The 19,962-nt window shown below is 40.5% G+C and overlaps 1 protein-coding gene across 2 annotated transcripts in view; it reads right to left on the bottom strand.

Moving 5' to 3' along the window:
- The window catches only part of SH3KBP1 (SH3 domain containing kinase binding protein 1), a 207,507-nt gene that overhangs the window by 133,630 nt on the left and 53,915 nt on the right, over positions 1-19,962 (bottom strand). The window lies entirely within an intron of this gene.

Here is a 19,962-nt window from a genome sequence, read left to right as displayed (position 1 = left end):
AGAGTTCCTACACAGGTCTCTAGATGGATCCCAGACAGAAGCTGAGCAGCAAATTAAAGAGGTCCTACCACATCTCAGTCTCTCAAGGTACTGTCTACTCTAGAGCAAGTCCATCTGTCACCCACTGGTTTGCCTTGCTTAAGAGCATTTATCCAAACACAAATGCATTCCTAAAGGTCTGTAAAACTCTGCAGGTAAGACTTACATGGAACAAAATTAACTATTATTGACTAATTTCTATGCCACCCCCAATGGCGCATTGCCAATAAAGCTGGAAGCAAGTGATATAGAAACTCAAAGAACTCATTAGCATATGCTAATTAGCATATCTCATTGCACCTTGTACCTCTCGGGCAATCTCAGACATCTGCATGTCACTTGACAGTCCAGACAGACAGAAGCCAGACATACTACCATTTCTGTAAAGCATGGGTTTTATTACAAAAAACTTACTAGGCACTAAAGGCAGAACTTTTAAATTATACTATGTGCATTGACTTATGTTCTGGATGCTGGCAGCTAGGCAGCATTTTTCTCCCTTATGACTATGCCTTCATTTCATTTAGTTTCGTTTCATTCAACTTTCACATGCACTTACATGTCATTCACTGCTGAAGAACACCTAGAATTGGGCAGGATTGTTGGCAGAATAGTTAAGATGATCAAAAGGCTTGTTGCCAAAAGACAAATGTATCTTCTATACAGAACACCCAGAACACTTATATGGAAACCTTGCTGCCCACTGATCATTCATGACTTCATCTTTACTTCTGTATATATCGCACAAAATGCAATAGCCAAGTGTTTTAATTGCTTCATCAGTCACTGGAAGCGTCGCTATGTCTCAATCTGATATTCGCATTTGCTTAGAAAGGCCCAAGTACATACTCCAGTGCCACCGTCCAACTCTTCAAATGTTGAAGCTATGATACTGGAAGTTGGTCTTACCCAAGGGAGCTTCTTGACACAGAGTGGAAAGGGACACAGAAAGCACACAACCACAAAAGCAATTGAAACAAGCTACGCTCCCAGGGAAGACAGCTGGCAGTGACTCCCTCAGTACTAAGGGTTCAACACTTTTGAAAGCCCTTGTATTGTGTGCTGTACCTGACTGCTTTAGGTACAAATATCCACTAAAATCTTACCATAAAAGCAGCTTTTGCTGGTTAATCTTTGATGCTGCTTGGAGAAGGGGAACAGGAGGAGTGTGCAGCTTCCATAGGCAGCCGAAAAATTTCAACCGACTTCCCCCGGCCGCCTCTCAGTCATGCCTTGTGTTCGCACGTATCCCCACAGCACAGCTGCAGCCACAGACAACTCCCACTTCCAGGCTAATGCTCATATTTTTCTCATGGCTAAAATTATTTTGTATGTTATGAACAGCAGCAGCATGTTTGCTTACAGAGCTTCTATGAGCTACACTGTATCCTGACACAGTTATCTGTAAATATTAAATCGTCTACTAATATCAGTCTAAATATCTTCACAAAAAGCAGCACCTGGAAACTAATACAAACCCTGGCTGTTCTTATAAAGCGTGTGTTGCTTGCATTATTGAAAACGAGAGAGTAAGGAAACTCAGTAATACAGAAAGCTTTATTAAGCATAGAAGAAATCTCTATCAATGCCCAAGATGAAAAAATAAGAAAAGCAAATCTAGGACTCCTTATCTCAGGCAAAATATTAAATCAAGCACCACACAAAAGATACTTGCTGTCTTTGTGCTGCAAGGAAGGACTAATATAAACATAAGTGAAGCTTTGCGTAATTCACTACCTTTTGCCTTTGAAGATAGATACTGAAAGCATGCAAAACATCTGATAACTTATTTGCCTCTGAGGTGATTAATATTTTTTTTTTATTTACAGAAATATCCCTGTAAGTAACTTATTACTTAAGTCAGGGGCGTGGGTGGGTTTTGGAGTAAATTACATGTCTTTGTCTGCTCTTAGATCACTTACCTTGTTGGTCTATTATTTTGCGGTGTTCACAGATGTTCAATATCTTAAAACCCACAAGAGAGCTGAAGGCTGCACTGAAACTCCAATTTAAACAACCTTTTGCAAAGACAAAGAGACTATTTTTACTTAGAAAAGAGTGTGGTAAGGCAGGACGATGACTCGGTAGCAACAGGCAAAAGCAGACACAGCACTGTTTCATCTCCTTTTTCAACAGATCAAGTTTAACCTGAAGCTGGGTTGACAACAAATCCGATGACCATTTGGCCTTCACGGTGAGGCTAAACATGCTCTTGCAAATCAATTTGCAGCGGATATGTAGGCATGTAAAAGACCTCTGAACTCCAAACAGCTTAGTGAACAAAGCCAAATTTGTCTGTGGAAATAGAGGGAGATCCACAGAGTTTGTCTAACTGAAGACCACCTCTCCAGTACAGAACATAGCACTTCATTGCAACGTGTTTGCTTGCAGACAAACCCAGTGACCATACAAACACAGTCCCTTCTTTTACAGTACATAGTATTGGCAGCCGCTGCAGAACTGTCAGTCCTTCAGTTTTCACTTCAGTTAGCCACATGAATGATAAAATATTCACCAATGTATTACTTTTTCTTAAAGTGGGAGTATCTAAATACCCCCTTTCTGAGTCAGAATAATTAATTCATATCTTATTCTGTTTCCAATATTTTAAATGCAGTGTGTTCTCAATGTAGAAACCCACAGAGAATACACTGTCATGTTCATTTTGGACTGCAAAAGTTTTATTACAACAGGTCTCAGGCTAAAGTATTCTTTGGCATCTTCAATACAGACCTGGGTGGTGGGAGTTAGCGGTCCCTGAAGAGATTAGCATATTAAGGCAAGAACCTCACCAAGTGAATAGTGGCTGTGGAGGAACGGCCTCCTACTGAAGCTGTTCTGAATACAGGCTGTCCTGAATTAATTTCAAAAGATTTCATACAGTTAAAGAAGACAAGCGTCCTCTGAAATTTGTTCTCACCAATGACCACAACGTTCTGCAAAACGCACTATATTTGATGTATAGCACAACAGACCAATCAGTCTTCATGTTTCCCCTTGCCCAGCTGACTTGCCTGTAACCAAAGGCTGAGTCACAACAAACAAAAGATTATAGTCCAAATACAGAAGAACTGCTCTTCCTCACCAAAAGCCTCATTGAACCAAAATGTTTGTGAGTAAAGTCATTCACTGATGCAAGAGCTTTTCTAGATTTTGAGTTCCAACAGGTGACAGAATATAAGAAACAAAGTATTTAGACTATCAGAATACTGTCTTGGCTGCCCATTGTCTTGTGTTATTTTCCCATGAATTCATACTCTTTAAGACATCTGTTATCTCAAGCTGGCAAAGAAAAGAATCTCAAGGAGGAGGCAAGCAAATGAATCATTTATCATCTGCCCTCTCTCCTCCTGACTGCTTCTCTGCTGATTCCAAACGATATAGGAACAGCTTCTTCATAAAAGGCACCGTTGATACCTTCTAATTTTGAACACATTAACTGATTGTTTTCTTCTACTCATGCCACCCGCCCTGATTTCCAGGGCTGCATTTACCTCTTAGTTACCTTACATGTATTCAGTTTTCTCATTGTTTCAATCTTTGTTCTACATACATATATCCTGTGTTTTAAATGACCACTGTGCAACGAAACTGAGAAATAAAGGACTGATAGCACAATCACCCAAAGAAATTTTTCAAGACAGGCAATTGAAAATGAAATTGTCCAGCATGGGAGCTTTGTGGTGTTAAAAGAAATACATATAAGCCTCCAAAAGGTTCTCTGTTTGAAGCTGCCAGTTAAAGGATGCAATGCTGGGACCAGCTGACAGCATGACAGTGACCTGAGCCATCTGTGCTAGAGATGCTGCCCTAATGGGAGAACACTGGCAAGAGAGGCAGGCACTCTTGAGCAGTGCTTGACGCTGCATTGTAATAACACCTCTTTGACCTTCCAGTCTTTTGGCACCAGCTAATGGACTCTGTGGCCAACATCTACTTGTGTTTGCTTTTTCAGCTGCGCTCTCATCCCATCCCACAATACATTCCCCTTAGCCTTTCCTGACATCCTCTTATCCTGTCCACATTTACCTTTTTCTGCCATGTAAAATGACTCTCTTTAGAGCACTCCTCTCCAAAAAGCCTTTGTAAATCTAGAGTAATAAGTTTGCATTTTAAGAAACTAGCCTGAGACATGCATGGTGTGGCTTCATTCTGCGATAACTTATGACTTGTGCCTCAGGCATTCAAGACTACAAGCTCCTGCCTGTTTGCCTGCTCCTGCTATTTGGCCAGCAACCAGAAAAGTAGGAAAGCAGGGATTTCACTGGGCCAGGACTGGACCAGGATCTCTAGCTGTTAATGGAATATAGCTAATGTTTTTCTTACTTTTTTATTCTTACTGCGCTGTTGGTCAAACACTGGTGCAGGTAGCCCAGAGGGGTTGTGGAGTCTCCATTATTGGAGATACTCAAAACCCAACTGGACATGATCCTGGACAGCTGGCTCTAGCTGACCCTGCTTGAGCAGGGGGCTGCCCTAGACCATCTCCAGAGATGCCTTCCAACCTCAGCTATGCTGTCACTCTATTTTAAGGTTATGCTTTAAACCTCTTATGCCCCATGATTCTATATTACTTCTGTTGCTAATCTTCCTTATCTACAGCTTGACTGCTAAAATCCAGCCAAGCTGCTCTGAGGCTCTCTCTTTCCTGTGAGTCAGCCTCTGAGAGGCAAAGATGTGGAGAGCAAAGCGTATTACGGCAACTAGGTGTGACCTGTCAGCAAACCCACAGAAACTTGATTTCATATATTTGATGCCTTTCCTTGTTTTCAAACCTCATGTTAGTACAACCCATCCTTCAGCTCACCGGGCTGAACCAAACACCCTTAGGATCTTATCTGCAGTAAATGCCACTTGGGATCAGACAGCAAATACTAGAACTGCAAACTATGAGGACTGGCATTTCACTAGAGAGCTGCAGACAGCCTCTCTTTAGCACTTTTCATTCCTCTCTTGCTTGTTAACCGGTAAGACTGCCATTTAGGTAACTAAAATACAAGGGGAAACGAAGCTTTCATCATTATACCAAAAATACTCCAGAGCTACTGTTTATTTTTATTCTTAACCTCAAAGAGAAAGCAGGAAAATAAACTTCCGCATTTTTGCTCCTCTTTGTATTTTGACAAAGGTGGCATAAGGTGAGTGAAAAATTGTCTTCTGTGCTTAGAAATACGCGAAACTTTTATGTATATCTGCATATTATTAAATTATATAATCTTTGTATGAGGAACCGGGGCATCCAAAAACCTCTAAAAGTTGTTTCACAAGCAGCAGAATTAATGAAGCTTGGAGAACTGTGGATTTGCACCCACTGCCTTCTAATCACCTCAGCCTCTACCCGCCCCCACCACCCCTTGCCCCAGCTCCCACTTGTATCCTATACCTGCGCAGCTGGGAAAGTGATAGTAGATGCTGGGACTGCTGCAGAGCAGCACAGGTACTGACTGGCCAGCACACGTATGTGACGTGGCCACCAACTGCCGTCTCTCAAAATGGAGGTTTTCATTGTTAGGAGCACTAACTGGTGTCACATTCCTCTATTCAGCTTTCAATTTAAAAGAACTATTATGTTCCTATAAATGCATTACAGACCTCCACTCTTCTGTCAACTCCAGCTCATACTGTCCAGAGGGTTCAAAAAAATCAAGGGGGAGAGGCAAATGAACAGATGCTCTCAAACACAATTTGTTCCATTAGGAAACTGGAATAAAACTCCTAGTAGCAAAGGCACCCAGATTGTCAAAGGATGACACTCTCTTTGCTGTATGGTTACAATATGACTCTCTTCCCTCACATGCCAACCAGTATTTGAGCCCAACCCCTTTGCACTATACTAAGAAAGGGGGTTGGGGTGTATGCCGGTCGCTTGCTGCAGATGGCTTCCCTGGAGCAGCACCTGGAATAGCAGCAAGGGGGCTATGTTCCCCATCTCCCTGAACGCTGCCTGCCTCCTGGGAACTGCAGTTACCCCCTTCATCTGTAGGGCAAATAGCAAACTTCTCAAAACACAGGGATGTTAGCAGAATCAATTTTACACTTTAAATAAATTTGATTCTGGAAATGACATCAGAGCCTTCACATTCTGAAATTAGTTTTATAATAGGTTTCCTATAGGATCTGAAAAGGAAGTTTTCTTGAAGATATATGGAATTATGAAGAATCACCTTATGACTAATTTGTCTTTTTCTCTCCAAGGACTCAGTTAAATTTTTATTTCAAAAGTAGTTCTATCTACCACACTACATTCTGAGTTTTAAGAACTAGGCAAGGGGAGTAAGGAAGAAAAAAAAAATCCTCAGAGCTTTCTGCATTGCATGTAAATCAGTTGCCTGCTTTCCCTAAATTTATTTATTTAAAAAAAAATACTCTTCCATGTAGTAGTAGTTTCTCTATGTTAGGTCCCGTATTTATACTGAAAAGCTTAGGTGGAAATCTAATGTAAACTTTAATTTAAACTTACATAATGAGATAGATATGAAAGAGCAGTCTCATTTACACCAGGGACTGCAAAGGCCAGAAAGTGTCCACTTCCACATTAAATATCCTTTGGTCCCAAAGACACCGTAGCTTGCATTGTATTTCTAAATAAACATCAAAAAAACACTTGAGCAGCGTGCCACTCTTGCATTAAGCAATGAATTTCACAATGGAAATGGTGGGGAAGCCCCAGAACACAGCTAAAGCAGATAGTTCAGACAAACTTACGTGCTGGATTTTAATCACCCTGCCTCCTTCCAGACATGCTCAGTTCACACTTGTATCCTCAGGTTTTTTGCACAAAACTTCCCACACCCTGACTGCAGACCATGTGCTTGCTGGGTTTTGTGTCTTTATACTAAAAGCTTGTCTGCCTTTTTATTTCCGTAATTCTATTTTCTACGTGTGGCATGTAACTTCCCATATAAAATTCAGAATAGTAAGTGATTAACAAATTAAACATTCTGTCTCCTAGTCAAGGGATCTATTTCCAATCATCTTTCTAATGATCTTCACTTACCTTGTATTTTCAGCTTTTTGCTAGTTTTCAGTGGGTTTTAAATTATACAGTGAAAGATTTCTATACAGAAATAACCCAGTCTTACATTATGCCAAATGCCAACTTCTAAGCTGTACATAACTTCCCATCAAAAAACCTCTGTTGCTTTGCTTGTTGCAAGTCCCTCATCCAGTAGCTAACCCAGATCTCCCCCTCCATGATACATCTGGGCACGTCATGCTTGCCTGGGTCTTCACCACAATACTCTCCCACTCTGCCTCTAGGGTCATAACCATTTCCTCTTCTGACAACGTGCTGCGAGTAGCGATGACGTCGTGTCGGTTCTGATCTGTGCCAGGATGAAACTTCCTGCCAAATTAACTAACCCCTGGAATCCAGTTGCACAGCTCTCCTAACTCTATCAAAGGACACAACTGCACCCAAGATCCCCTACTGAACCTGCCACCAAACCTTTCCTTAATACTTACATTTTTTTCCCCACAGCACCACTCACACAAACCTCTTGTATCCCTGTGCCTTAGGGAAACTTTCACCTGGACGCTGCCTAAGATTCCTTAATGTCATGTTAATCAACGTGCTAGAGCTCTCCATGTTGAACTGAGCAATTTCTTCTAGTTTACTGTCCCTCTCTTTTTTTGTTCTGTTTTCTTTAAACAAGAGTTTTCCAGACTTCTGATATCAGGCAAGGCAAGCAGTCTGGTTTCACACTTTACCATCTTGGTAGCCTTTTTGATGGCATTGGCACACCCAGCACTACTTGTCTGCCCACCCTCTCCTTCTGAATCATACAGTCTATTACAAAGCTGTTGTGTCAACTGTTATGCTGATGCATTTGTGCAATAATATTACTTTTATCTGTGAAAATATTGCAATTAAAAAGTGCTCAAAATGCACTTTGTGCATTTGAAAGCACTTTATCAGGTTTACTATTTTTCTGGCACTATCAGTTTCCTTTTTTTAGTGGGTTTTTCATACAACACATTGGAGAGTACCAATTTGCATAGAAATAAAAACGTAAGTGGAGGACTACTCAAGCTGACAGGGCAACTGAGGTACACATTAAAAGACACTCCTTCAGCTTAAAATAATTTTTTATGAAAATCTGTCTAGGTTTAAAGTTTGCAACGTCTCAACATCTTTTTTAGTTCTGCAGGGATAAACACTATCTTTTCCTAAAAATAGCTGTCAAGTTCCTCTTGTCTTTTCCATTACACTTGCTACATGAATGAGAAGTTACTTCCTCAAAGCTAAAAGTTGTGAAGAAATAAGCCCCTGGCTCAAGTCAGCTGCGTCTGCAACAACATCCATCTCCAACATGGTTCTGTGGTTACAAGATGAAGAGTGGGGAGGGGAGAAGGGTTCTGTATAAGAAGGATTCTGTACACAGCTGCAATGCTGTTTTTTTGGGACACTGACCAAGCCATATACCTCCCCAACACAAGAGAAAAGCGAAGAGCCACACTGACCATTCAAACTGACAAGAGAGCGGGTCTGTCTTCTTTGATTTAATTGAATGACCACAAACCAGCTTTGAAAAAGTTTGACAAACCATCACTCTCTCGTAGCACTTTTAGAACGATTTTCATCTGCAACCAAATAAAAGGCAGCACTGCTGCTCCCTCTGCTTCTCTCAGCCCCTGCAACACTCCTTGCCGTCTGTCAGATCGAGTGCTCGTGCAGCAGCGTGAGGAAGCGGACAGCTGATCCGCTGTTAAAAAGAACCTCTGCATTTTTCTTGCTAGTTTAATGTTAACCTCGACCATTCCCCTCATCCGGCCTACCATGCAGCCAGACGTCTACACCAGAACATGGGAAGACAAAAAACCAGGAAAGAAAGATGGGTCTTTTTTTTTGGTGGCAGTGCTAGCTTAGCACATTTCTGAAACTACAGCCTCAGGCTAACCTTTCAACGTTTATTACTTTTATTTGCTCAATAGCTGCCAGGCACCTGAGTGAATCTTTTGGTTTTCCTTAGGTCACTGGAGCTTTTTTTGTTTAAATCATTTCCTGGACACTTCCTGACCTCTTATGAATTCCCAGAAGTAACCATGCCCATGTAATTTAGAATAACACTATGCTGAGTCAGTCGTCTAACAGAGAATTCCTAGGCCTGAAAAAATACTGTCTTATGACAGTAGTTGCAAAATGAAGCAGTAACGGCTGATGCTGCATCTTGCAGCTTTAGCAGAGCTAGATACCGGACTATATAGATCAAGGACATCTGGAATCTGGCAGGAATCTAACAGAAGTCTACACAAGGTACATGTGGTACTAAATGAATTAGTGCAATACAAAAATACAGCACTTACTTAAAGTTATTTAAAATGAACAGACTATCTGGTGCTAATGACTGAAGTTTGCGTGAGGGTACTTTAATTGGTTATTTTACCACTGAAATAGCCACAATGAATGCATGACAAAGCATGATAGCCAACAGGAAAATACATGACCTAGTGTAAAAAAAGTGCTGCTTAAATTCAAGCTGCTGGATAGCTGGAAACACTACCATAGCCTGTTTGATTGCCAAACACAGCATCATCCCTGTCATCTACTGTAGTGCACTATTCAAGAAATCTGAGCAATGAATACAGTGCCAGGCTGAGCACTGTACGTGTACAAAGCTGACAAAATCTGGTCCCTAGAAAACAGTACCAGAAATGGATTCTGGAACAGCCAATTATTGCTGGGGGGAAGCAGATGTATCCCGGGCTGCCCTGGGGTCCTTGCTCTCTGGAATAGTCTGTGGAGTAGAAGTGTCAGATTTATGAAGATGCAGCCGCAGCAGATGCTGTAAGTAACAGCTAAAACCATGAGGGGGCTTCCCTGGGGCAATGCAGCCCAGGCAGAGGACAATGCTAGTGGCACTTCATCCCCTCTGGCTTCAGAGCTCGTTCCCAGCTAATCTGGGCATCTGCAGGGAGCTACTTCTCACCACGAGGACCTCTGTCCAGCCTCCGCTTCAGTTTCTAAATAAAGACGGTGCTGAAGTTAGGAAATAACAGCTCTTGCTGTGTGACAGATAATAATAATCTTTCCTATCGCAATCTTGCGCCTGGGGCCAAGAAACAGCGATCAGCCACTTGTCAGCACTTCCACGTTTCGCTCCCTTGTCAAGCACAACCACCTTACCAGTGAGCCTGGAAACTCACCATCATCGGCAACACGCTTTGAATTTTTAAAGAGGATGGTATTACAAATTAATACCAAGCAAGAAACAGGCACAACCATGTATTTGTAATTGAAAGGGGAATACAGAAAGATAAAGAATAGAACTACTGCAAACTACTGGTGCATCTTAACTGTGAAATAACGTTAGAAAGCAGTGAGATAATCATATAAAATATGGTAAACAGTACAATACATCACAACGCACCACTAACAACAGCACAACTTTCCATGCTGTGAGCACCTTGATAATGGTGGAGTAGACTGTAAGGGAGGAAATTCTGAAATAAGATAAACCATGCATAAAGTATTCAGTGAATAAAATTTAGGAAACTTCATGCCAGTGAAAACAAGAAATATACTTTTGCAGGCATAGTATCTCGTTACTCGAGTCACTGCACCTACATAATACGAATCTGAGGACTGAAAGCCTGCATAGCTAATAATGCCATCCTACTCAGAATAATCCAAGCCATGCATTATCAACATTGTCTGATACCTCTGTTTTTCAAGTGTAGTTATAGCAAAGCAAACCTCCCTAATTTCAGGGGCTCTTAACCAGATGAATCGAAGTATTTCACACTGTATGTGAAAAATAATTAAAATGAACGCAGTGACAAGTTCATTCCAGGCATGTCACTTTATCAGAAGAAAGTTTTTAAAGCCTGTATCAATTCCTGGAATTAAAATGTTTCATAGAATCTATCGCAGATCATAAAACAGCACAAACAACGTGCCTTATGGGCAATACTTTCATATAGTTTCTATCTATTTGCAGCCAACAGCAAAGTTTTGCTTAAAGCACTGTAGATGTTGCATACATGCACATGGGAAAGGGAGTAGGGCAAGAGGAAAAGTGAAAAATATCTGTGCAAAGCACATTCAGAGTAAAATCTGCCCCCCCGCCCTGGACACACACTCCTAACCAAACCCCAGACTGGCAGCTGGTTCACAGAGGTTCCCCACCAGTCCAGCGTACTCCTAAGCAGAACTCTCTGCTCAGCTCTCTTAAACCACCCGGGGCCGTGTCGACCCTTCCTACCAGCAGCCACGGTTCATTTGTGCTATGTACATTCTTGCCACTGTCTGCAAAAACTTATCCCAACTTGGGCTTATAAATATCACTCCGTCAGAAAAGGAAGCTCTTGAACAATGACTGTAGTTTCCTTCTGGTCCAAGTAGGCACAAGTCAAAAAGTTTCCTGCACTGAAGGGATTCAACAGCAGCAGAACAAGTCACTCTATCCCAATGCAAAGAGCACAGCTATGGAACTGGTTTTAAAAAAATTACAAGCACAGAAAAAAGTACAAAGGCATATGTTTACATTAAACTTTCACATACATCCAAAAATGTTCTTTACAGAGGGGTGCTCACTGGGTTAAGAACACATTCTCAGACCAATCATTTATACAAATTATATAGGTCTTCAGTTCATGCCACATGACACTGCAATTCGAAGGAGACCCCAGGGAGCTGTTGACTGGCACTGCTTCTCACCTACACCCCCAGAAATCATTCAAAGGTTTTTACGGTTGTCACAGGAGCCAGAAACCTCCAACTGCCCCAGTACGCCGATTAGTGCTGCAACTCACCAGGGCACGGCTGGCTCTTATCACTACCTACACGCCATGGGGGAAAGGTGTCAACAGCCGCACAGCCCTGATGCCAGCCCAGCAGGGAAGGCTAACGCCAGTTCCCTGCCTCCACAAAAGCAACACGCCACCATCCCAGCCACCATCCGAACAAGCAAAGGTGAAGCAGCACTGAGCTAAGGACCCGCCTGTCAGCACGAGAGCATGCTTAGACGGGCACATTTAACTTAGCAGTTACAAATTCATCAAGATTAACTCCAGGAAAGACAAGACCCAGTTTAAAGTACACTGGCAAAATTTAAGAGGTCATGGAAAAGATATTAGCTTGCACAGTCGAAGTATACTCTCTTGACCCCAAATTTTCATTCCAGATGGGGGTATGTTTTACATTCCACGACAGTATCCCTGCATTGTCCCTTTGCTTTCGTTGCCTCCACCACAGAATAGCAAGTCTGACTGTCTCCTATCACAGCTGCCAGACTCAAGGTGTAGATACCCCAAGCTAGGCACTGGGAAACACAGTGACCCCAGTGACTCGCTCCAAGGCTCAGTTTCAGGTGAGCAACCCTGCTCGTCTTCTGCCACTCCTTAATCACAGAAAGTTGGGGGGCAGGAGAGAAAGGTCAGTCTGCTAATTTTCAAATCCAGTTAGCCATGCTGTTCTTGAACATCCCACACCACCTAGATGAAAGGCGAAAGGAGTCAGACACAGCCAGCTACAGTCAGGAGGCAGAAGGTCAGGGACAGACCTCAAAGGCAGCGGGGCCTTGCTGGGCGCCCAGCGAGGAGGGGTGAACTGCTGCAGCAGGGAGACACTTCTCTGCAGAAGCTTGTCAAAAAATAAACAGTCTCTTTTGTGATGGGGAAACTTAGTTTTAAGACAAGAGGAAGCTTCAAACTTTTGCTGTTGCTGTTACTCTAACAAGAGTGGCTCCAGCATTTAGTATTATTTTATTGGTTTGGGCTTGTATTAAAGGAGATTTCAATATAACTGCTAGTAGAAAACCATTTTGCACCTGAGTTTGACAACACATTTGTTCTTGACTACTACCTTTTGGACAATTATCATATGTTGCTTTAAAAATGAACTAGCAAATTCTAGTACAACTGTTAGATGATGCATCTGATTTCATTTCATGCTTCAGACGTAAAAAGTATTGCAAAGCTTTTAGAAAGGAAAAAAAATCCTTTAACTGATTAAACAAAAATTTTTAAGTGTTCACAAAAGGGAAGATGAAATTGTCGACTATTCCTTCTAGTGCCGCATTTTTTACATATTTGCATAAATTACTCGTAAAAAGACTTTCTTCTCCTTGTTCTTTCAGCCCTGTTCCATCACTTCACCTGTTCCCTCTCACACTCTTCCTTAAAAACTCACTTATCTCTGCTTTCCCATTGATAAAAATATACTTCTGGTTCTACCTTTAAAAAAAAAAAAAAAATCAACCAACACACCTAACTCATGTCCTCATTTGCCTCCCTAGCTACCTCCCTCTGTTTCATCTGTAAGCTGCTCAGAATGCTGATCAGTGACGGCTCTCCCACGTCTCTTCAGACTCTGTACGAAAAGGTCACCTTCTGCCTCTTCTCTGTCCTGGGTGTCACCACCCAACAGTGCCTGTTAAATCTTAAAGCCAACATTCTTACAATTTTCTCCATACTGCCCTCCCAGTTTCCTCCATACCACCCTCCCAATTTCCAAATGCAGATCCAGATTTAAGTCTTTTGTTACAAGCGTCCTCTTTCTGCAAGAAACCTGAAAAAGTTAGCCTGCTAGCAATCATCCAAATAAGGCATCTTCCCTTGTATTATTCTTCTTTTTAGTTATCTGTTACCTTGTTTCATACGTATATATGTATATATATATACACACACAGAGACACAGGTGTACATATAGTTAGCTCCTTGATGCAGTGGCTGTATTTTGTTCAGTTTTTACAGCATGGTCCATAAATGAGATTCCTAGAGCTAAACATATACACACAAGCTGGTCACCTAGGCAAACATAAAATGCCCAGAGGATATAATTAACTTGGAATTACAATTCAAACCAAGAGGGATTTCTACAACTGACTTCTACAGGCCACTCCTCAATGGAGCCTCATGATCCTCACTACGATCCCACACCAGTGGTTGGATCCAACTACGCAAAATTGCAGAAGCTACATCAGGGCTCAGCATTCATGCATTTTGCAGAGCACCGGGAAGGAGTAATTGCAAAGAAAGGGTAGGCACTTAGAATAAAAGGAAGAGGGGGGGCACTGCACAGTAAACTACAGGAAAAGAAATTATCTCACTGCAATAAGCTACAGGAATCTGGATGGATAATGAAACCTTAGCTGAAAACTAGGGCAGCAAATGACCATAACATAGAAAAAAGTTTAGGTTTAATTTTATTAAGTCACTGTTTAAATAGGGCTCGAACACAAGATCTGCTTGAAAAGAATGAGTGAGCGCCCATTCCACTGTTGCCAAGAAGACAGCACTGAGATCTTTCTTCCAGACCAAAAAAAAAAAAAAAAATCACGTCAATGCTCAACAGACTAATCTCAAATTTACAACAATTGTAACACCTATCTCTGTATTCCTGTTCTTCGGAATAAGCCTATTTTAGGCAGATTTCACTATATAGTTGCAACTACAAGAGAAACCTCAAAAGAACTAAACTCATTTTATGGCATCAGGAAGATAATGGAATAATTTAAATTGCACTGTTTTATGATTTCCCTTACTATGTAAATGTATTTAAAGAAAAGCACAGTGAATCCAAAAGCATGGCCCCATGATGCGAGGAGAAATGTTCACATGTTAAGACAACTACCCCTCATCTGAATGCATCTTATTCATCACCTCTGAAATCATGTTCATTAAGTGTCCCTCACTTTCACTACTGAGAATTATTTTTCATCAGAAGAAAAGTAGCATGAATCTAGAATGCTAGAGAGAATAACATTTTTTCCATGTATCCTCTACAGGTTGTATGTATAAAATAACATACCATTTTGAATAACCAAAAGGGAACTTTTCCAAGTAGAGATCTTTCCTCTGGCATGGGATAGAGCCCTTCTCACCTCTCTCCAGAAAAAAAACCTGTTAAACCATACAGATCACACACACCACACACACCCCCCAAGTTTCTTTCTGGCTGCAACCCACATGTCCAGCTCAGACTGGTATCTTTTCCGGCCTCTCCGAACTGAAAGCAGTGCTCTTACGTGCAGAGTAGCTTACCCGAGGGCAAAATTAGCCAAGTATGTATTTTCAAGAAACAGTACTTTTAAAGAAAATGTGTATTATCTGAGACACTACTTGTGCATATGCAGATATGGTATTTAAACTCAAAGAATAAATATTGTGCTGAATTTGAGTTTCCTGTGCCATTAATTTTTTTATGTCTTATTTTCAGTTTATGTCATATGTTATATGCCTATTTTAACCTTAATAGGCTGAGAAGTATGTTCGTGTGCATATTTGTGTAAACTGTATACTGATTACACACCAATTAGCTGATCTTAAAAGCAAAAAGGATTTTTTTTTTTCATGCTTGCTATAATTTCTCTGAAGTTGGCAGCATTTGCAAGGGAACACCAAAGCCTATCTGTGTGGAGAAGCCCTGAACATATAAACAGCAGAAAGATAATCCAACCAAAAGACAGATTAATGCCTTCTAACTTCCTCTGTTTGAAAGGAAAACCAAAGCTGAGTGTACTGAGGGTCAGACACCTCATCAAACATGACTGGCACATGACAAAGGCAGTCATTTACACTAGGTTTAGCAATAAAAGATTCTATGAAGGAAATGTTGAGGTTTGCCTTTCTGTTGAAAAATATGACCAGAATCACAGCTTACGTACATTAGTTAATACAAAACTTGGAGTCAACACAGTCATACGCTGAGTCTCCATCAGCCTGTCTTTTTAATAAATAGGGTGTCTTTTTGTATCCAAATAATCATAAAACTATTGAACCGAATAATGAAGCATTTTTCTTGTAAAATACTTTTCTCATTTCTCTAATTTACAAAAACAGATTTACATCTCAGTTTTGCATACAACAGACTTGTTATTTATTCATAATATAAACCTATTATATCATCAAGCCTACTTTCACAAAACTCTCCTTTTTAGGATAGGATGTGAGTTCTCTTTATTATTTAAATGTAGGCTGGAAGGTAAAATAAATAATTCTCAGGAGAACTAGAGAAAACATTTCTTTGCTTTCAGTGTTTGGCTCTGATTAAGAACATGTAACACATGATGAGCTGTTCCAGATTTGCTGGCTTAAATAACCTCAGTGCAGATTGCATTTACAGTTTATATAAAACAAATACATCTGGCAAGACAATATATCTTTTCCTCAAATATTTTTACTTGTCTAACAATTGTTGTTAGTTTACTTAAAAAATACAGCCTATCATCAACTACAGTTTTGCAATTTGGCCTATGAAAGTGGGCTCCTATTCCCAGATACACAAAATAGCACAATGAACAGGATACTTAAAAATAGGATACTCAAAAAACAAAACAAAACTATCCTAAAATAAGCCACAGACTCTTAACAGTTAAGCTCATTGCATGCAAGTTTCCATTATGTCCCTTTATACCTGGATGAAGATCGTACTGAATTTACGACAGATCTGAAACAGTTGCACAACTTCAGATCTGTTTTTAGATTTTGAAAGTTAACTTAGAAAAGATGGAATTTCACCATGTTGGAAAAGCATTAAAAAAAAAAAAAAAGGTATCTTTCATTGTTTTTCTATTCCAAGACCTGACTGTAATTTTCTTACATTATTAAACAATAGCAACAATAGCAATAATTTTACTTTTTTCAAACAATCTGAAAATGTTCTCAGGGAAGAAAAGGCTTTCCCAACCTGTCATTACCAGGGTGCAACAATGCCAATTCTAAATAGAAAAAAAAAAACCCAAATTTTTTTTTAAGTCAGCTTTACAGAAGTTTTAAAACAATAGGTCTATATGCCAACCAAAAATTCTGGAGCAGTGAAAAAATATACTCAAAGACCCACACCTGGCAAGGAAAGGTTTTTCTTGGCATACGAACTGTAGGAAGAAGCAAAAGAATGATCCCTCCCACGTTCTGGCAAAGGATTTGCAAGTTAACCACAGCTGACGTTCGTACAGCTTCAGACGGGTCTTTCAGTGCCACGGCCTTTTTCCCTAGACAGGGGGTGATGGTGCAGCACCTAAAGCACCCATCAAAACTCACCTAGAGCTGCTGCAGCCCTGGGAACTGTCAGGGAAAGCACAAGGACTTCATGTTTCCCTAACTCCATCTCCATACTCAAGCAAATGGTCCTTTTTTGAGCCTTTCAGAGGTGAAGCATGAACTCACCGGAATGCTATATTAAAATGCTCAGTTTCCTACATCTTAGTTGCCATTGCTACCATGCTGTAACAGATCTCAACATCTTTATTAGGCAAGTATAAACGCAGGTTTGCCTGTAGGCAGCCTGAGGCAGAGACACCTGAAATACCTGGAAATTATGAATAGATTTGGATATGCCACTGCAATAAATCAGAAAAAAAACCTCTGCCTAGCTGAAAAATCTGTATGTACCTGACCTTGGAAACTGAAGTATGGTAATTTGGCCAACAGAGTTTAAGTGATTTAGCAAAAGTTACATAGCAACTCTGTGACAGACTGAGAAAATAAACCTGTTATTTCTTAGGTGTAGCCCTAACCTCTAGATCATACTTAAAATCCTGTAAAGAGAGGAAATACCTACAAATATTAACTCTCACAAACACATCAAGGCCGAGTGTCACAGAGTTTCCCAAATTATGCCCACCACTGCAGTCATTCCTACTGTTTGTTTCCATTAGGTCACTAGTATAGGGATGAGAAATGTTCCGTTTTCACTGCCCCCGTGAAAAGCAGACAAAATCAAATCCTTCATCTTCTCCTAGTCTTTGTAACAAAACCCCAAATGATTCACATATGGTGATCTCTAACTAGTAATACCACAATCAGTTGCCACCCTCACTATGTAATGGAAGTACTAACCCACGTAGGCTACTACCGGTGGCATTACACCAACTTTAAATTATTCCTAGATTACATCTGTAATCCAAAGTAGTAATGTCCATTACAAGAGGCATTTCAATTTACACTGATTTTATTGTAAGAGCCCCTAATTTAAACACAGGGTTTAGAAATAATTAGCATGAACAAACAAGATCTAAAGTTAGATCCTAAATATCCTTTTTGTTCAGAAATCTCTTCTTTTCCTCCTAGGTGCTTAGATGTTTCTTACAAATAATTTAGCTATTGTCTTTGAATACCACTGCTGGACACTAAATATTCCTCAAGGAATAACTCTCTACAAGCCAGAAGCCCAAGAGGCCAAGATTCTTCTGCTCAAAATGTAAATGCCTGCTAAAGTGCTGCCACTTAAATTAGGCCAACCAAGTTAAGTCGTAAAACTACACATTGTAGCACCACAGCAGGAGAAAAGCACTTATCACCATCTTGGTAATAGAAAAAATGCACCAGCAGAGAATGCTTCACTCCCACGTCACTGGATCTGTTCTGAAGTTCCAAGCAGCAAGATCACATTGCCCAAGCAAATAAATAATACTGCCTACTACTTTCACTGCTGAACAGTGGCTGAAGACCTTTAGACACATCCCTCTCCTCCTCACTTCCTAACAACAAGGAGGAAAAAAAAAAACCCAAACCAAACCAAAACCAACAGCACCCTCTTTCAGGTCAGGTCACACTCTGTGATCAGTAAACAGATTGAGGTAGGGTTTAATAAAAATCACAGCACAAGAACACTTGAAGAAAATAATACCTGGGGCATTTAGGGCTCCCTCTTCAGTAAAATATTGCAACACTTTCCACAAGGAGATTTGCCACATAGATCTTAGGAGACTATTACTGAACATAACAGTAACTACTTGCTTAGCTGTCCTCACTTAAACAAGGCTACTTTGGCACCATGATCAAACTGACCCCAGAAAAAAAAAATGAGGGTAAGTTCTCCTGGCCTTGTAATGCTCTATGTATCCTCAGCTGTACTGCTAGACGGCACGCTGCAATTGCTTGCTCTGCAGCTATGGAAAGAGCTGTGGAGAAGTAACCAAAATGAAAAATTTACTAACCCTGACGCTATGTAGAGGTAGCCATGAGAAGTGCAATCCCCACCAGCAAAATCCAGTGCAATAACATCCTAATACGAAATCTGCTATCCCCAAACCTAACCCCTTCCTCAAGTTACAGATCTTTGTGTCAGTCTTTGCATCTTTGCTTCTCTCCTTTCAATAAATGTGAAGTTTTGTATTCTCCAGGTACAGACAGAAAAAGAGAACTTCTTTATCTCCTGAATCCTTTAAAGCTTCTGAGCCAGAGGGAAGAAAGAGGAGGAGAAAGACTGTCCTCTAAATATCATATTTGGAGTGCTATCCCCTTGTGACTGAACCGAACGTCTGCATCTGCCACAGCTATTAGCCTTCTCCAAATAGCAGCTGAAGCAATACAGAACGGACTTGGTCCCTAGATAATTTCCCAACTACTCATATGGTTCTGTATAGCAGCCACGAAAAAGAATAATTCTTGGTAATTTAATTCTGCTGTTGCTTGAAAACCCTATGACCCAAAGCAGAAATGTTGGACGTGTCTCCAGATTCAAGATGACATTGCAAACTCAAAAGACAAAAGCTTTCTGAGATTTATTTCCAATTTTTTCTTTCAGAGGACATCACTCCTTGCAAAAGAGGTGGAGATTACTCCCCCTCACATTTTAAAGGAAGTCATACATTTTGCAGAAATTATTAGATTTTCCTCACTTGCAGTTGCAAACCGTAGGTTTAAGACCTCTAGTAAAACTGCCAGCTCAAATACAATATTCCCTGATAATAGGGAAGAGGAAATTTCCATATGCATAGTCCTAAGAGTACAGAAGACATGCCAAAATGGAAATTACATTACAGCAATGATTAATGATAGCAGATTATTCTGTATAAGACAGCAAGCAAGAAACCATCCAGTGCATTCTCCAAGAAAAAATACAGCCCGTCTCTTGCACATAGCCAATTGTCCTCCCACAAACATAACCTAAATGGGACCATAAACATAACCTAAAGAAAAATCCAGCTTTTATATTGCCAAATTTTTTGTTTTGTTTTGATATTTCTGAGAGCAGAC

This window comes from Egretta garzetta, unplaced genomic scaffold, assembly GCF_000687185.1.
Source record: "Egretta garzetta isolate BGI_Z169 unplaced genomic scaffold, ASM68718v1 scaffold111, whole genome shotgun sequence".
NCBI classification, from domain to species: domain Eukaryota; kingdom Metazoa; phylum Chordata; class Aves; order Pelecaniformes; family Ardeidae; genus Egretta; species Egretta garzetta.
Note: the sequence above shows the minus strand (reverse complement) of the source record. Positions and strands in the feature narration are given on the sequence as shown.